We start from the raw sequence: 19,138 nt of genomic DNA, 5'->3' as shown, positions 1-19,138 counted from the left end.
CAAACGCCTTTTCTTCATCTATTGGCAGGATCGTATAGTTCTTATCCTTTCTTTTATTAATGTGATGTATCACATTGGTTTATCTGCAAATATTGACCAAGCCCTGAAGTCCAGGAATGAATCCCAGTTGATCATGGTGAATAATTCTTTTTTTTATGTTGTTGAATTCGATTTGCTAGTGTCTTGTTGAGAATTTTTCCATCCATGTTCACCAAGTATATTGGCCTATAGTTCTGCCCTTTTCTGGGTGTCTTTCTGGTTTGGAAATCAAAGTAATTCTGGCTTCATAGATTGAGTCCAGAGTTTTCCTTCAATTTCTATTTTTTGAAACAGCTTCAGAAGGATAAGTATTAACTCTGCTTTAAATGTCTGGTAGAATTCCTCAGGGAAGCCATCTGATCCAGGACCCTTATTTGTTGGGAGAGTTTTCATAACTGATTCAATTTCTTTACTAGTTATGGTTCTGTTAAAATTTTCTATTTCTTACCATTTGAGTTATGGTATGTGTGTGGGTGTGTTTAGGAATTTGTCCATTTCTTCCATGTTGTCCAGTTTGTTGGCATATAATTTTTCATAGTATTCCCTGATAATTGCTTATATTTATGAGGGTTAGTTGTGATATGTCCAATTTCATTCATGATTTTATCTATTTGGGTCCTCTCCCTTTTCTTTTTGAGAAGCCTGGCTAGAGGTCTATCAATTAAAAAAAAAAACAACTCTTGGTTTCAGTTATCTCCTCTACTGTTTTTTGTTTTTTTGGATTCTATATTTTTTAATTCTGCTCTGATCATTATTTCTCTTCTTCTGGTGGGTTTGGGGTGTCTTTGCTGTTCTGCTTCTAGTTCCTTTAGGTGTGCTGTTAGATTTTATATTTGGGATTTTTCTTGTTTCTTGAGATAGACCTGGATTGCAATGTGTTTTACTCTCAGGACTGCCTTTGCTTCATCCCAAAAGTTTTTGATTGTTGTGTTTTCATTTCCATTTGTTTCCATATATTTTTCAATTTCGTCTCTAATTGCCTGGTTGACCCATTCATTCTTTAGTAGGATGTTCTTTAACCTCCATGCATTTGGAAGTTTTCCAAACTTTTTCCTGTGGTTGATTTGAAGTTTCATAGCATTGTGATCTGAAAGTGTGCATGCTATAATCTCAATTCTTTTATATTTATTGAGGGTTGTTTTGTGACTCAGTATGTGATCTATCTTGGAGAATGTTCTGTGCGCACTTATACATAAAGAAGAATGTATATTGTGTTGCTTTTGGATGAAAAGTTCTAAATATGTCTTTCAAGTCCATCTGGTCAAGTGTATCATTCAAAGCCATTGTTTATTGATTTTCTGTCTAGATTATCTGTCCATTGCTCTATATGGACCAAAGTCCCCTGCAGTTACCACATTCTTATCAATAGGTTGCTTATGTTTGTGATTGTTTTATGTATTTGTTTGATTCTGAATTTGGTGCATAGATATTTATAATTGTTAGCTCTTCTTGATGGATATATCCTGTAATTATTCTTCATCTCTTCTTCATCTCTTGTTACAACCTTTAGTTTAAAATCTAGTTTGTCTAAAATAAGTATGGCTACTCCAGCTTTATTTTGACTTCCAGTAGCATGACAGATAGTTTTCCATCCCCTCACTTTACATCTGAAGGTGTCCTGGGGCACCTGGGTGGCTCAGTCGGTTGAGCTCCAACTTTGGCTCAGATCATGATCTCACAGTTTGTGGGTTCAAACCCCGCATCAGGCTTTGTGCTGACAGCTTGCTCAGAGCCTGCAGCCTGCTTCAGATTCTGCTCCTTCTCTCTCTCTGCCCCTTCCCCATTCATGCTGTGTTCTGTCTCTCAAAAATAAATAAATGTTAAAAAAATTTTTAAAAATCTGAAGGTGTCCTCAGGTCTAAAATGGGTCTCTTGTAGGCAGCAAATAGATGGGTCTTGTTTTTTAATCCCTTCTGATATCCTATGTTGTTTCATTACAACATTTAGTCCATTTACATTCAGTGTTATTATTGAAAGATATGGGTTTAGAGTCATTGTGTTATCTGTAGGTTTGATGCTTGCAGTGATGTCTCTTGTCTTTTGTGGTCTTTGCAACATTTCACTCACAGAATCCCCCATAGGATCTCTTGTAGGGCTGGTTTATTGCTGATGAATTCCTTCAATTTCTGTTTGTTTGGGAAAACCTTTACCTCTCCTATTCTTAATGGCAAGCTTGCTGAATAAAGGATTCTTGGCTGCATATTTTTCCTGTTCATCACATTGAAAATTTCCTGTCACTTCTTTCTGGCCTGCCAGGTTTCAGTAGATAGATCTGCTACTACCCTTCTGCGTCTACCCTTGTATGTTAAGTCCCCTTTATCCTTAGCTGCTTTCAGAATTCTTTGTATTTTGCCAGTTTTACTATGATATGTTGTGCAGGAGATCTCAGCTTCCTCTTTTTCCGTAATTTTATCTTCTATTTCACTTATTTTCCCCTCTGTTCCTTCATTCCTTGCTGTGACCACATCTAGCTTATTTTGCACCTCATTTATAGCATTTTTAAATTCATCATTAATATGTGTTAGATCCTTGATCTCTGCAACAATAAATTCCCTGCTGTCTTCCACACTTTTTTCAAGCTCAGAGATTAATCTTATGACTATTATTCTAAATTCTTGTTCAGCTATATTATTTATATCTGTTTTGATCAATTCCTTAGCTTTCATTTCTTTCTAGATTTTTTTTAATCATTTTGGCTAGTTTTCTGTTCCTTATGTGTTTTAAAGCTTGTTATGTGCCCTGCAGCTACGAGCACTACTTTATTAAAGAGAGGTCATACACTGTCCAGGGCCTGGCCCTTCTGGAAGTGTTTTTTGGAGAGTGTTACTTGTTCTCCATTGTTGTGACTTTGGTTACTTTATCTCCCTACTCATAATGATGGTTTGGACCCTCCACGAGGTGTGTTTTGAATGTTCCTTGACATAGCCCTGGAAAGGAAAACAAACAGACAATGGACAAAAAACAAGCAAAAACAAAAACATGCAAACACACACACACAAACCAAAACCAAAACCAAAAAACCAGGACCACCAGCTGCATGTAAACAACAGGGTGGAGGTGGTGCTGATGGAAGAGGCCTTATCACATACAAAGAGAGAAATGACAGGCATGGGGAAAAAGAAGAATAAAAATTGACCAGAGAAACTAATCCAGAGAGAGAGAAAGGAAAATAAAGAAGGCGGCAGGGGAAAAAGAAAATAAAGTTATCCATACAGAGAAACTATACAGCTTAATCCAGAGAGAAAGAATGGAGAATAAAGGAGGTGTGGAACATGTATCAAGAGAATGGATTAACTGTGTCTGCTTAAACAAACCAACAACCAGGGTAACCAAAATAGAGGAGGGAAGAGATAAGAAGGAAAAAAAGAAGGAAGAATATAACTATATAATAAGAACTATCTGAGAATTAAATCAGGCAATGCAGTAGTGCTGGTCTGGAGTCTGGTTCATCAGCATCAATCTGGTTCCTGTAGATATGCAATTACCAGGCACAGAGGGGTGTGGTTTGGTGTAGGTGGGTCCTGCCTCCACTGTAGACCCTGCTGTCCAATGCTTGGTGGTGGTAGGGAGAAAAATGGCGACCCCCCCCCCCACTAGTTTCTCCTTTACAGACCCAGGCTCCCAAACCACTCTGTTTAAGCCATCCTCACTATGCCTTGGGAGCAAATGAGGTGGTTCTTCTCGCTCCACTGACTCCCATGCCTAGCACTTGCCTGGGATACAGACTCTCACTCTGCGTGCCCCAGTATAGGGAAATCACCAGTCCCTACCACCTGATAAGTGATCTCTGGCTGGTGAACGCAGGCAGGCTTTGTCATGCCCCATAGCACTTCATGGAGGGTATCAGTTTCTCTTACTGTGGACTGCACCCTTGACCTAGCCACCAAGCCTGGGGCTGGCTCCCTTCCTCCCCAGGTGTGCAATTCAGGCAGCCAACCCCAGTCCAGAAAACGCCCCTCAGTTACAGATTGGATCTTTCTCTGTCCTGGTCTGAGGTTTTTCTTCTGTTCAGATACAGTCCTATGCTTCCCCATCAGCTCTTTCTCTTCCCTTTGCCTGCATAAGAGGATCCCTTCCCTCCATTCGTTTTATCTCTCCCAGTTAGCAATCAGGCACCTATGGCCCATCAGGGTGTCCAGGTGGGTCCCTGGAAGAATGACTGTCTCTTTTCCTCCTGGACTCTTGGGGTTCAAAGTTTTTTGGCTTCAACACTTCTTTGTTTGAGAGACGAGGGAAGTTTGGGTCCCCCTACTTCCCTACCATGTTGGTCCCTCTTCCTCATGCTTTTATTTTTAGGAGCTAATTATACATTTTTCAACCTACCTACAATCTAAGTTCCCTTCTACGTACTATACTAAATCCGCTTGTCGAGGTCACCTTCTTATTTTCAAATCCCACATACACTTCTTGAAGCTTATCTCACTCAATGTCTCCACTTTGCTCATGGAAATGACTAATCCCTTATCCTTGTTAATTTCTTCTCTCTTGGCTTTTGTATATATCTCATTTTCTTGGTGTTTCTTAGAGATTATTTGTTTTCATTTGTTTGCATTACCAGTGCCAAGAACATTGCCCAGCACAGATGGACATTTGATAATTTTTATAAATATATAGTTTCTAGTGAATAGTTTCTAGTAAGATCAAGATATACATTCCAGCTCTGGTTCTGGCTCTCTCTTATGAGCTGGCAGAGGCACCTGTTCAGGTGTGTAGGGCTTCGTCCAGTTTTATGTTCAATTACTCTTCACAAAGTGTTGTTCCTGCCTTCCTCTAAATGTAATTAGATGTTGCAATCAGTAGTCATTTAAAATAAACCTTGATTCTGACACTTGGTAACATTTATTCTAACAAGCTTGATTGCAGAAGGCAGAAATTCAAGTGTGATGTGATAAAATAATATCTAGAAAAGGTCATTACACTCACTTTCTATAGTGACCAATAGTATTTGAGGATAGCTAATCAGAGGTAAATAGTTATTATGTTACCTACTGGGCCATCACCTATCCCTGAACTATAAAATAATAAAATAAAATAATAAGATAAAATAAAGTAAAATAAAATAAAATACAAAAATAAAATAGTTAAGACTTTTACAAAGTATAAAATATTTTTAAAAGATAAACTCATTTTTAAAAATATCAAAATATTAGAAAATATGAGAAAATATTTCCATTTGTATTAACTAAATGATTATGATTCACCAATATCAGAGATTTAAAAATTAAGTTAGAATAAGGAAATTAAAAATCCCAGATTGACTTTTCATGACTATGAATTAATAAAAAGGTATTATTTTTTCCTGAAAAATAAATGTGTCAAATAAATCTGGTTTAAAAGAAAAAATAAATGTACATGTATATTATGATAAAAAAAGATCAATACCATTTCTTTCTTTAGAATATAACTTAATTTATAATGACTTAAACTAATTATATTTTAACCAAGGAGTCAAACATAATATAGAGATAAAATAGATGGGGATACAAACACTTTCTTTCTAATCTTCCTTCTCATTTCTTCCCTCACAATTCACTCAAAAGAGTATTGAATGAAGGTTCCCGCCCACCCACCCCCCACTTCTGGTGTATTGAAAATGATTACATGTATTAGGGATTAAAATAAGTAATTTTCATGGACTCCAATGTTATATTTTGAAAAGAAAAGGACACTAACATTTAATGAAACCTTGATTTTCTTTGAGGTCTATGAAAAGGTTATTGTGAAAAGTATTATGATGAAATAGGCAGAAAAGGGGCAGTGATATATAATGAGAATGGCTGGGAACTCTTAGATTTCCTAGTTTGTATCAAATAAAAAAAACACAAATTATTGGAAAGTGGTATTGATAGTGGGGAGATAAAAAACAACTCACTTTTTATGTATTATTTTTTAATCACAAATGAGATGGAGAAAAATAATGGTGAACCAGTGTAGACAAGCCCTATAATACAGAGAACACTTTGACCTTTTTCTTGTCCTACACATCTGTTAGCCTCCTCACAGTTTTCATTACTGAATGAGTTACATTCACATTACTTCTTATTTACCTCCCTCCAACATCTGCTTCAATACAATCAAAGCCATGTGAACCAAAACTCATGACCATATGTTCATACCATGTGGGGATACAAGAAGAAAAAACTTTGGATTTTAGTTGGTGAAGAGACCAGCCCCTTAAAAACATGTGTTATTCCATAGAAACAAAAGGTGTTTTGGTGAGTGAGTGAGTGGTTGACTCACTCCAGGCAAGTAGGAAGAGTAAGAGAAGGTATGTCTTACTTGCAAGTAGAAATGATATTGATAATAAGTGTAGTCTTAGTGGTTTCTGGGAAAATCTCTGGTCCATTCATATTTACATGCTTTATGTTTACAAGTGGCATGTATGTCACCTTTTGAAAAGCTGTAGGTTTTGCATCTATATCGGGGACGTCCCACTCTGAAAATGTAGGGTGATTTATAGGAATATAGAACTTGGTTTTCAACAAATGTAGTAGAATTTACACATTCAAATAAAATTTTTCTTTTTAAATTAACCATTTAGAAAGGTTTTACAGTTATAGTAGTATTGCTACTACTTGAAATATTTCCTAGATTTTATTTTTGCAGTGTTCCTCAAGATAATTTTCTTACACTTAGAGATGTCTTATTGTGTAGGAAATAGCTTTATTTTTAAGACAGTCAAATCAAAGTTCAAGTAATGTCTTATAATTTTTAAATTTTTTTTTTAAAAATTTTTTTTTTCAACGTTTATTTATTTTTGGGACAGAGAGAGACAGAGCATGAATGGGGGAGGGGCAGAGAGAGAGGGAGACACAGAATTGGAAACAGGCTCCAGGCTCTGAGCCATCAGCCCAGAACCTGACGCGGGGCTCGAACTCACAGACCGCAAGATCGTGACCTGGCTGAAGCCGGACGCTTAACCGACTGCGCCACCCAGACGCCCCTATTTTTAAGTAATATTTTTTAAATTTTATAAATAATTATGTAGTAACTATGGCTTGTAAAATGGCAATTAAAATAATTGCCACTATGAGTTGATCAAGATGCAGTATTAGTATTGAAATTAGTCAATAACATCAGGCGGTGGATACACATCTTCTGTATGTATTAAAACATTTATTTTAGTATGTGTGTAAAGTGACTATATGTAGTCAATTCATTTTAGTATCACAATTCAAAAGAAAAACAATTCAGCCATGTGATATTTCCTGAAGGTCCTGAAGGTGATGAATAAAATAGACAAAACATTGTATTTGTAATTCTCCTCATTATAAATCAAATGAATAAGCTGATGCAAAAAAAAAATCTATTTGTTTAAACCCTTAGCATGTTCCATTCATTTGTCAGGTGAGGTTGTAAAAAATCATGTTAGGAACTTTTATTTTATTTTATTTTATTTTATTTTATTTTATTTTTCAATATATGAAATTTCTTGTCACATTGGTTTCCATACAACACCCAGTGCTCATCCCAAAAGGTGCCCTCCTCAATACCCATAACCCACCCTCCCCTCCCTCCCACCCCCCATCAACCCTCAGTTTGTTCTCAGTTTTTAAGAGTCTCTTATGCTTTTGCTCTCTCCCACTCTAACCTCTTTTTTTTTTCCTTCCCCTCCCCCATGGGTTTCTGTTAAGTTTCTCAGGACCCACATAAGAGTGAAACCATATGGTATCTGGCTTTCTCTGTATGGCTTACTTCACTTAGCATCACACTCTCCAGTTCCATCCATGTTGCTACAAAGGGCCATATTTCATTCTTTCTCATTGCCATGTAGTACTCCATTGTGTATATGAACCACGATTTCTTTATCCATTCATCAGTTGATGGACATTTAGGCTCTTTCCATAATTTGGCTACTGTTGAGAGTGCTGCTATAAACATTGGGGTACAAGTGCCCCTATGCATCAGTACTCCTGTATCCCTTGGGTAAATTCCTAGCAGTGCTATTGCTGGGTCATAGGGTAGGTCTATTTTTAATTTTCTGAGGAACCTCCACACTGCTTTCCAGAGTGGCTGCACCAATTTGCATTCCCACCAACAGTGCAAGAGGGTTCCCGTTTCTCCACATCCTCTCCAGCATCTATAGTTTCCTGATTTGTTCATTTTGGCCACTTGGACTGGCATGAGGTGATACCTGAGTGTGGTTTTGATTTGTATTTCCCTGATAAGGAGCGACGTTGAGCATCTTTTCATGTGCCTGTTGGCCATCCGGATGTCTTCTTTAGAGAAGTGTCTATTCATGTTTTCTGCCCATTTCTTCACTGGGTTATTTGTTTTTCGGGTGTGGAGTTTGGTGAGCTCTTTATAGATTTTGGATACTAGCTGTTAGGAACTTTTAAAAACACCTCCTAAGGATAACTCAGAGACTAAGATTACCATAGACTGGTCCTTTCATGCACAAAATTGATGGTGCTAACTCTCTTGTCAATAAGGTTTGGTCTTTCTGTTGTTTTTCTAGCATCAATGATGAACTTACCCCAGACCTTTGATAGCCTGCCCTGTCTCTATGAACTACGGCACACATTTTCCAAAGAGCTGTTGAACATGTGCCTATGCATAGCAAATTGAACTACACAGTATCATGCAACAGTTTGGTACTAAATTTCTATTAGAATATCTATAATTCCTATTTGAGAACAAAGTCCACCACTCTTCAGTAAGATTACATGCAGCAGTTTGCCCTTGTGGGATACTACTCTGATGACCAAATAGGAGAGTGAGAGAGGAAAAATCTATCACCCTTTAATGGAGGGATATCTAGGTTAATCATGTAAATCATGAGTTCATAAATTCATATAAACCATGTAATCATGAATTAGTACTTTATTTCTTACAAAAAGATAAGAAATTCCTTGGTAGTATCCATTCTTATACTTGCAATTTATAGAAGAAATTCAATCAATAGGAGAAATGCATTGACAAAAAGATTAATATTTATAAGCATCTTAGTTATTGTATTTACCTTATCATGTGTTGGGCATTTCCCCCCAATTTATCCTTTGGATAATCTCTATAATTGTAGGTTAAAGTATTTGAGTGTTTTTCCATAAAATTTGGAATTTAATGTAAAATGTCATTTTAATTTTTCTATAGATTTTCAAAATCCTGGTGATAAAAAACTTCATGTAAGAAATAATATTGATGACTGGGGCACCTGAGTGGCTTAGTCATTTGAGTCTGACTCTTGATTTCAGCTCAGGTCATGACCTCATTGTGAGATCAAGCCCTGTGTCAGGCTCTGCACAGTGCAGAGTCTGCTTGAGATTCTCTCTCCCTGTTTCTCTGCCCCTCCCCAGCTCTCTCTCTCAAAACAAATAAATGCACTTTAAGAAATACCTCCTTCAGAGAGAAGAAAAGCATATGTCAAATTGTCTTAACTATAGATCTTTCAGGCAAAATGCACCATTCTTTTGGCACTGTCAAGAACTTGAATAAATCAGAGACAAGTGGGTTAAAATGTCAGTGCCCACAGACGCAGAGAAAAAACTACTACTTTTTAACAAGTCAGTAAAATATCAACGATACTACCCCCCAGTTCTTCATGTATTAATACAGGGAGGAAAGTGATACCTTCATAATTACTGAAAGAGATTGTGAAATTGCTAGGAGACTAGAACTATTTCATAAGAGATTAAACTGAGTGATATAAATTATCTTGCTAAAAGGTTTTAAACCTCTGTTTATTTATAGAAATAATCCTTTCTCCTGTGTTTCATCAATCACTGTTTCTAAAACACTAACCATTTGAATGACAATTTAGATTACTACTGCTTTTTAAGATACATTGTTATTTTAAATCACCAAAATTCATCTTGGTGAATTTCAATAGAAAATCATTTTCTAGGCTCTGTAAGTAGACCTGTTAAAACTAGGAAACTTGCTAAACCCAGTAAGACAGCCCAAGGCTACAGACACTTGCTGGCTCATTGATCAACAGTGACAGCAAATGGTGACCTTACACCAGCGGAATGTAAACTTCCAAACTCATTGATAGCATTCCTGACTTGGGGTAAGAATTTATGTTCTCTCTCCATAAACTGTTTGACATACATGATGTATGGTGGTTAAGGTAATAGAGTAGCATAGCTCTGAGGAAAATGCACTTGGGTTTAGGTTATTTTAAGTCTGGCTTGTTTTGAAGGTCAGTATAAATGTCTTGATATACTATAAAAGAAAATTTACTAGAATTACCTTGTTTTTCTTATTTGAGGAAGGAAAATTCATTTTACCAGTCATTTAGGAAAAATAATATTTAGCTTCCAATTTTGCTTTTCTTTTTAATTTGACAAAATGTAGTTTTTAACCATCTAGAGTTTGCTGTACTGTGTGTGTGTGTGTGTGTGTGTGTTCTTACTAATGAAAAAAAATGCAAGTTTGGCTACTATTTCTGCAAAAGCCTTAAGAAGATTAATTTTTAGAATGCTTTTACTTGTACTATTTATTTATTTATTTATTTTGGGAGAGGATATAATGTGAAATTTTTCAAATTGGTGAGTCTTCAAAATTTGCCATGTTGCTATTTCAAAAAAATATATTTTCTTACTTCAAAATAGTCTCTCTTTTAGTTATTCATTTTTAATTCTTCTAACAACATGTGAGTAATTGCATTCAATTACATAATATGCCCATAGATCCTATTATATGATATGTTATAGTAAAAATGGGTAAATCAGATGAGATTCATAAAAATATTAAATGAGTCAATATAATTGTATGTACATAGTCACAAAATTATATACACCACTTATTGAGAAACTGTAGTAATGTGCAATGCATTTTACTTATATTATAGCATAAATAACATCTCTGCAAGGCTGGAGGTTATATAGGTCCATGTTATTGAGTCCATGTTAGGCCATCTGTTTTCTTGCAGATGAGGTCAGATTTAAAAAGACACAGCATATGGGGCGCCTGGGTGGCGCAGTCGGTTAAGCGTCCGACTTCAGCCGGGTCCCGATCTCGCGGTCCGGGAGTTCGAGCCCTGCGTCAGGCTCTGGGCTGATGGCCCAGAGCCTGGAGCCTGTTTCTGATTCTGTGTGTCCCTCTCTCTCTGCCCCTCCCCTGTTCATGCTCTGTCTCTCTCTGTCCCAAAAATAAATAAACGTTGAAAAAAAAATTAAAAAAAAAAAAGACACAGCATAGTAAGAGGCATATCCATTCAAATAGAGGCTGTAAAAAAGTCAGAAAGTATATAATTTCCTTGCCCCAAACTTGTCATTTTTTTCCATTTCACATAAAATCCAAAGACTTTTCAATGTCTCTTAATGTCTTGAATGTTCTGCTCTCTCTCACTCAGTCTGACCCAGACTTGCTGGCTTCCTTGTTCTTCCAAGAACACCTCTTCCTAGGCCTCAAATGCATCCCCTCCAAATATGTACAAGGCCTGCCTCCTCATACCAGTTAGGTCTCTTCTCAAATGTCACCTTGTTGAAGAGCCCTTTCCTGACCACACTATATTAATTAAATAGTACTTTTTGTAGATTATTCTCAGCAAGACTACCATATTTGGTGGTGCCAGTTGTGCCTAACAGATGGGAAGCAAGCCAGGACTAAGGCTTGCTCCTGTTCTGTTGGCCAAGCCCTATTCTCTAGCTCCATGATAAGTCACCCAGAGGAAGAACACCTTTTTAAAGTTTTTTTTTTTTTTTTTTGCTGAAAATGGGAACCTTTAAAAAACACCAAAAAAGGCCTAGCAGTAGCTACAAATCTGAAGTTAGGTAGATATAGGTAGACACATCCATACATAGACACATATATACACACAAATATGTAAACATACATATATATGAAGTATATATACCTATTTCTATATAAAAATTACACATATTGTTATGTATATAATCTCTTTTCCCAACATTCCCTATTCCCAACCACCAGAAAGAAAGCTTAATTCTAATAAACTTTGTTTTGTGCTCTTCTGAGTCACCTAGCTCCTGGAATAATGCCTAGCATACAGTAAGGAAAAAACAATGTATGCATTATATGTGATATACATTGTATATATATCATGTATAATGAATTAACAGATAAGTCAGTAAACAAATTAGTTTATGTGTGTATTGGAAAGAATGTCTGAGTATAGAAGTTCAAAAATTATTTAAGATTTCTAGATGTTGTTGTAAGATTTAAAACAAAAGACACAAGGAATGGTGACTCAGTTTAGATATTGGATTAATTTAGAAAGAGTAGGTGTTATGTGTTTATTGAATATGGTTGAAAGAGAGACTTTAGCTATCTTTAGGCTTTAGCTGCCAATGTTAATTCAAGGTAATTGCTTTAAAAAATGTCCTGGGGCATAGGGGCAGCTTAGTCCGTTAAGCAGCTGACTCTTGATTTCTGCTCAGGTCATGCTCTCTCGGTTCATGGGTTTGAGCCCCTGATATTATAGATAGCTAAATAAAAATATAAAAAGCTCAAGTGATTTGCCAAATTTACATAGGAAGTAGGGAGTGGACTGAGTCTTTTGACCACAGAATAATATTTTCTCTTTGATGGAACTCACAGTTTGCACAAAATGTTTCACAACTCTAGAAGCACAGCCACATACTTCATCTCTTTCTTCCGACCTGTGACATTTGGAAAAATAAATAATCGTGATATACAATTAGGAAACCACTTTCCATGGCCACTCTTCCCATCCCATCTCTTTACCATCTTGATAGTGACAGTCATGAAAGTGCCAAGAAAAGCTGCTTCTCCTCACTATTGTTTATTTCTTGGCTTCAATATCTTTGAAAACAAATTTAATTGAATCTTTATTTCATGTTTTACTTCCTTGCTGTGTAATGAAAACTACCATTCTTGCACTGGTCAGCACAGATGCTTAGTTGGTCATCTCTATCAATGGTGTCATCTTTCAAAATGAAACACCACAATATATATTTGGCTGGGATTTTTCAAGAGCTGTCTTAACCTTCTCTCACCTATGACACACACATACACACACACATATACACACATCACTTAACACTCAGTGGCATTCTCACTATGGAAAAAAAAAGATTCCTTTTCTTTTGGAGAGTCTTAAGAGACTTCATTCCTTTGCCTCAAACTTTATGACTGACAGTGAAGTAAAGGACTAAAAAATTTCTTGAAAATATGGGAGAGTTTTTGCATAACATAATCAATCCGTCTAAAGAATGATGTTATAGATAGCTAAACCAAAGTATGAAAAGCTCAAGTGATTTGCCAAATTTACATAGGAAGTAGGGGGTGGACTGAGTTTGGCTGAGTCTACAATTCTTTTGACCACAGCATAATGTTTTCTCTTTGATGGAACAAATGCTACTGCTCGCAGTTTGTACAAATGTGAACAGGCGGGTTAACCCTCACTAACCCAAATCTTTATCAGAAGAGCATGATTGGCTGTAATAGTTTTTCCTGATTCAGTTTTAATTCCTCAGAAATCACATACTGGACAACCGTGAAGCTTTGCATCAGTAGCAGGAAGAAGGGCTTTTTGGATTTATAATTAAGGGCTATTTATACAACATATACAATTATGTGCTCCCTATTACTAATTCTTAAAGGTCTAGGTTTTCAGTAGCCCTAAATAAGTTGCATAATTTTGCTGCAATATTAGATGCAGGTGCTGAGGAAAACAAAGTTTATCATTCTATTAATTCCAGAATTAACTTTGATTACATGGCATGCTCAGTGCAGGTGCACCCCCAGAATGTGTTCAATTTGTTAATGGTCAATCTCATTATATAAACAGACATTATCATGGCTGAAGAGGATATGCCTACCATATATGCTTTGGTTAGAGAAAAGGTAGTTGCCTAATTCAATTGAGCAGAATTTTCAGTAACAAGATAAACAATAGAGGTACACCATATACAATTAATGTGATTTCCAGCTTTGCTGCGTTCATGGCAATGTACTGACCCTCACAGCTGCAACCACTTAACCACTATACCCTAGAATGCCAAGTCAGACCCCACTCTACTCCACCCCCAAAATTTCAACCCTACACAGGAGGAACATAAGATGCCCTAGGTGAATTAGATTAGCAATATAACTGGTTCTATTCTGAACTTTTACCTCCTTTTGCCAAATCATAAAATTGCTTCTTTTATGAGAATATTTTTTTCTTGTTTTTAGGATTATGCTTAGTTGTGACTGGTATTATAACAACTGAGCATAGTACCTGTCTTATTCCATTTGATTTTTTTCTTGTTTGTTGTTGGAGAAATAGACATATGTTGACCTGACCTAAACCATGCTATCAGAACTAAGTTTCTTAATTTGATTTCCAAATGCATAGGTAAGATTAAGTGCATCCCACAGTTTGGAATTTAAAAATTATTTTATTTTTTGTTCTTAAGAGAATTTCCCCTTAAACCCCATTTTCCTGCTATATTGGATTTGTCTCTCTTGCATGTGGAGAATGAGTCACATTCCTAATTGCACCACATTCACACCCATCACTGAAGGCAATTGAGGTTGACAGGGTGTGACAACCTGGATCTCTTAACTTGATGAGAAATGAACCCAGTGAGACTGAGAGGATATATTCCCCAGTAAGAGGAATCAGACATGGTAGCCAGTGAGTCATAGTTTGGTTTACCAATATTCCTTTCACTTCTACCAACTTTGCTGGAGTAAATTCATGAGTCAGTGCAAAGTGTTCATTCTTTATTTATCTTAGAGCTGCTGGCTTTAATCATTGAAAAACAGCCATTTTCACACTGTTGGCTTTGATAGCTGGTGGAGTTCAGTACACATGATTACAGCAAAGTGGTAAAATGAACTACGTGATTGACATCTCCCAGATCATTTCCTAAAATATGTATATGTATATGATGTATATGTATATGTATATATAGTAGAGATGTAACAAAAAGCCTACTACATTGAGAGTCAGAATATCTAGCTCCACTACTAACAAAACTGTGGCCTTTTCCAAATCAACTTAACCCTTCTAGGCTTAAGTTTTCTCATCTGTCAAATGAAGGAATTGGATTGGATCCATTCTTAGAAGAAAAATAGATAAATAAATAGATCGATCAATCACAACCTACATGACAATATACAATCATGAACAAAACAGAAATAGACTATTTTCATAGGGGCCAAAATCTAAACAAAGCAACAGCTACATATATGGTAAGAGATGAAGACACAACAAAGTGAGCTCTCTTTCAAGAAGTAATGGCTAAACAGAAATATGAGGGGGGACAAAACAGGCAGAGAGGTATAGGAGATGAGGGCTAGAGGAGTATATATATTGGTCAGTTTGAGGAAACAAAAGAGACCTTTGTGTTGGGAGAGTAGTTAGTGAGAGAGGAGAACAATGCAAAAAAAATGCTGGAGAGGAGGATAAATTCCTGAAAAGCTTATGATCCATGTGAAAATGTTTAAAAAATAAGCACAATGTGATGCAATGGAAGAGTTTGAGGTAGGGAAGTATGAGAGTCCAAAGACATTAAATTTTTTTTTAATGTTTATTTATTTTGAGAGAGAGAGAGAGAGAGAGAGAGAAGGACAGAGTCAAAAGGAGAGAAAGAGAATCCTAAGAAAGCTCTGCACTGTCAGCACAGAGCCTGATGTGGGGCTTGAACTCACGAACTGTGAAATCATGACCTGAACCGAAACCAAGAGTGGGATGCTTAACCAACTGAGCCACCCAAGCACCCCTAAAAACATTTTTAAATAGAAAGTCAAACAAGAAGCACAAAGACTTCACTAGATGTCAGACAGGGAGAAAAGAGAACAAAGTTAGTTAGTGAAAAGAGAATGAGTTATTGTAAACATTTAGCCAAAAGATCAATAAAAACTTATATAGAGACAGAAAAATCAGAGAGCAGCTGTCAAAATTACAGAGTGGTATTCATTTTTCAATAGTGAGAATAAAGGCAAGCCAGTGAAATTATGGTGCTTTGAAAATTGTAAAAATACCAGCACCAGTTGCCCTGACACTGAGCCTCCCACACTTTGATAGTGATGATAGAACACAATAAAAACAAAAACAAAAAACAAAAATGAAGCAAAGCTCATGAAGGAAATACTAATTAAGAACAGATATATATATATATATATATAGGGTTTAGCTAGCTTCCCCTTGGGAAATGTGTGTGACTCAAAAATGATATAAGGGAAAGAAATGTTACTTTGAATAAAAGAGTTATTGAATCTGCTGGGGTGCCTGGGTGGCTCAGTTGGTTAAGCGTCCAACTCTTCATTTTGGCTCAGGTCATGAAGTCCCACATTGGGCTTTGCATTGATAGTGTGGAGCCTGCTTGGGTTTCTCTCTCTTTCCCTCTTTTTCTTCCCTTCCCCATCCCGCCTCTTTCTCTCTCTCTCTTAAAATAAATAAATAAACTTTAAATTGAGTCTGTTGGCTGAAAAGATTCTGGTGGTACGGTGCACCTGGTGTTTCTCAGACTGGTTTATTCTTAACCAATGTCAATAAATCTAGGGGTTGTAATTTCCTTCACCAACCACCTCAAACCCACCTCTAGCAAACTAACAAAGAAAAATTTTTAAATCACTCTACCGTATCATGCAGAGGTATCAACTGAGGATAGGAAAATACAGATTTTAGGTCCACATGTTTGAAATGAAGCCTGAGATTCTGCATTTTTACAAGCTTCTGGGTGACATTGATTTTGGTCCAGAAACCACATTCTGAGTGACAGAGTTATGGAGAGTGAATGAAGAGAAAGTTAAATGGCTACTAGAATATTCAGATTGGATATCACAATGTTATTTTTGACTAAGGCAATGAACATGAAAATAAAGAAATATAAGCAGATTGGAAAATATTCTGTAGGTCAAATTAGCAAGATTGGTGATAGATTAGATGGAGAGGAACAAAATTAGGGTAAGAGCCTTAAGTTTCTAGCTTAAGTAAGTGAGTATATGTGTAATAACTGGAATATTTCAGGTTAAACGAAGTGTAAAGTCATTGCTGACTTTACAATCTGGAATATAGGTCACTATGAGACTTAAGCACTTTCTGTGAACTCAATATCTTTGCAGATAGAATGCTACACAACTATAGAAAGATGTTATGGTGCAGTGATTACTAGCATGGTTTTGGAGTCAAGCAGATTTGGGTTTTTGCCCTAGCTCTCCCAGCCAATAACCCTCTCACTTTTCTCAACCATATAAATGAAGAATATACTATATGAACACAAGATTTCAGTGAAAATAAACTGAGAAAATATAGAAGAGTGTTTTAGTCTATTGGCCAGCACATGATAAATGTTGTCATTGTTATCATTATATTATTGTTATAATACAAGCTAATAATAGCTTTCTTTAAAAACACAAAAAAATAGTTCAATTATATATTGTCTGTTAAGTTGAATTAAAATATATAAAACATGAAGAAGTGACTATAATTTTAAAAAGGTAGATAAATACCTGATTATCCTGGTTTCCTTTTTTAAAATATCCTAATGTCTTCATTAAGTAAATGAATTAAAATTATTTATTGTTTTCCCTGTTACTTCATTACCACATCTAAAAATAAGTAGAATTAACAAAGATAATTTTCAGGATATCGATTTTCTCCCCTATGTGTTAGGGCAAGGCATTTTCTCTCTTTGTCTAATCTCTCTGTTTACCTTTCTCCCTTATTCCCTCCCTCTCCTGCAACAAGGCTGAAATATATTTGTGTTACCAGGGCTATTAAAACAACTGGCTCTTAGAAAGTTCTCAATTAATGCTTCTAAATGAGAGAATTTACATATGGCTATTAAATGAGACAAGATGAAGGCCATTATCCTGTTCATCTAAGAAAGAGACTATTTTAAATTCTGTAAGTTCAGTTTCATAGGTGATAAGGACACAAAAAACTCCAACAGACTTGGATTTCAGTGGCACCATCTTAGAAGATGCCTATGGTTATAACCAAGCAATTAACTTTAATAAATCCTAGTGTCTCAGAGATTTATGTAAGTAAACATCTTAAATACCTTGTAAGCTATTAGAACATTATCCATTAAACATAGCCAAACTAACTTGCTGAATAGAGTTTTGTTACTAAGGGATGTTATGTATGATATTTCTATTGATGCATTTGGGTAAAGAGTTTATTATTAAAGGTCAAATATACATTTGATTATACCTATGATTACAATTTCATCTTCAGAGGTGATTTGTGGTATAAAAAATCTCTAATGACAGCAATTTGTCTCAATGTGATGTACAAATTGGACACTTAAAACTAGTAAAGGCAGCATGCTGCTAGATGAGTAAGAAAATTATTTTTACAGGTCACTACACTTTTTTCCTTTTAAGTATCTTGTTTACCCATTGCAGTAATAGGGATTCAAATGTCTCAATACTTGAGAAAATATCCACCATGCAAAATAGCCATCCACTGCCCCCATCACTTCCTGTGGAAATGTTCAGAGGTATAAGGGTTAAAGGAATTGATTATTCATGTCTGCCATTAAACTCATGTTTGCTGAGTAAAAGAATTTCTTATCAATTTACTTTTGTGATTGCCATTTTATAATCAAATTATAGTCTGACAAGTAATTTTGGATTGAGGCAGAATTTGTAAACTCAGAAGTCACTACTATAAATCTGTTGGTGAAATAATTGAGTACAAACAATATGAATGCCTTTCAGAGAGTTTTCATATCACATGAAGCATATTATATTTTTAGAATATTTATTTAACCAAAGGAAACACATGGAAAATGAGAGAAATGGATATCAATTTGTGTCTTTGCTTAATTCTCCCACAAAATCTTTTGGATTACACAGTTTAAAAGCATAACTTAAAAAATATGGTAGTGAAAAGTAGATAGGATTCACCCTGATTTTATTTGTAAGTAAAATACAATATGATTAACTTCTAGTGATATATTCTAAAAATCTATTTGAATTTTACTCTTCTGTGTATTCAGAAAGAAGAAAGAAGTTGGAACTCACTGTTTTATTTTGTTACATTTCTAATGAAGGCTAATTATCATAGAGACATGCATTTTAACAAAGACTGCAGCTCATTTAATTTTAAAGACCTCATATTTCATAATAGTAAGGCATAATATAAGACTGCTCAAATTAATGGCATAAGGGATTTCTGTTAAGTCAGAGTATGGTAGTACATTCATTTTTTTAAGATGGAAAAAATGATCTG

The sequence above is a fragment of the Prionailurus bengalensis genome, chromosome B4 (genome assembly GCF_016509475.1).
Source record: "Prionailurus bengalensis isolate Pbe53 chromosome B4, Fcat_Pben_1.1_paternal_pri, whole genome shotgun sequence".
NCBI lineage: Eukaryota > Metazoa > Chordata > Mammalia > Carnivora > Felidae > Prionailurus > Prionailurus bengalensis.
The sequence above is the reverse complement of the archived record's forward strand: the minus strand, read 5'-3'. Positions refer to the sequence as shown.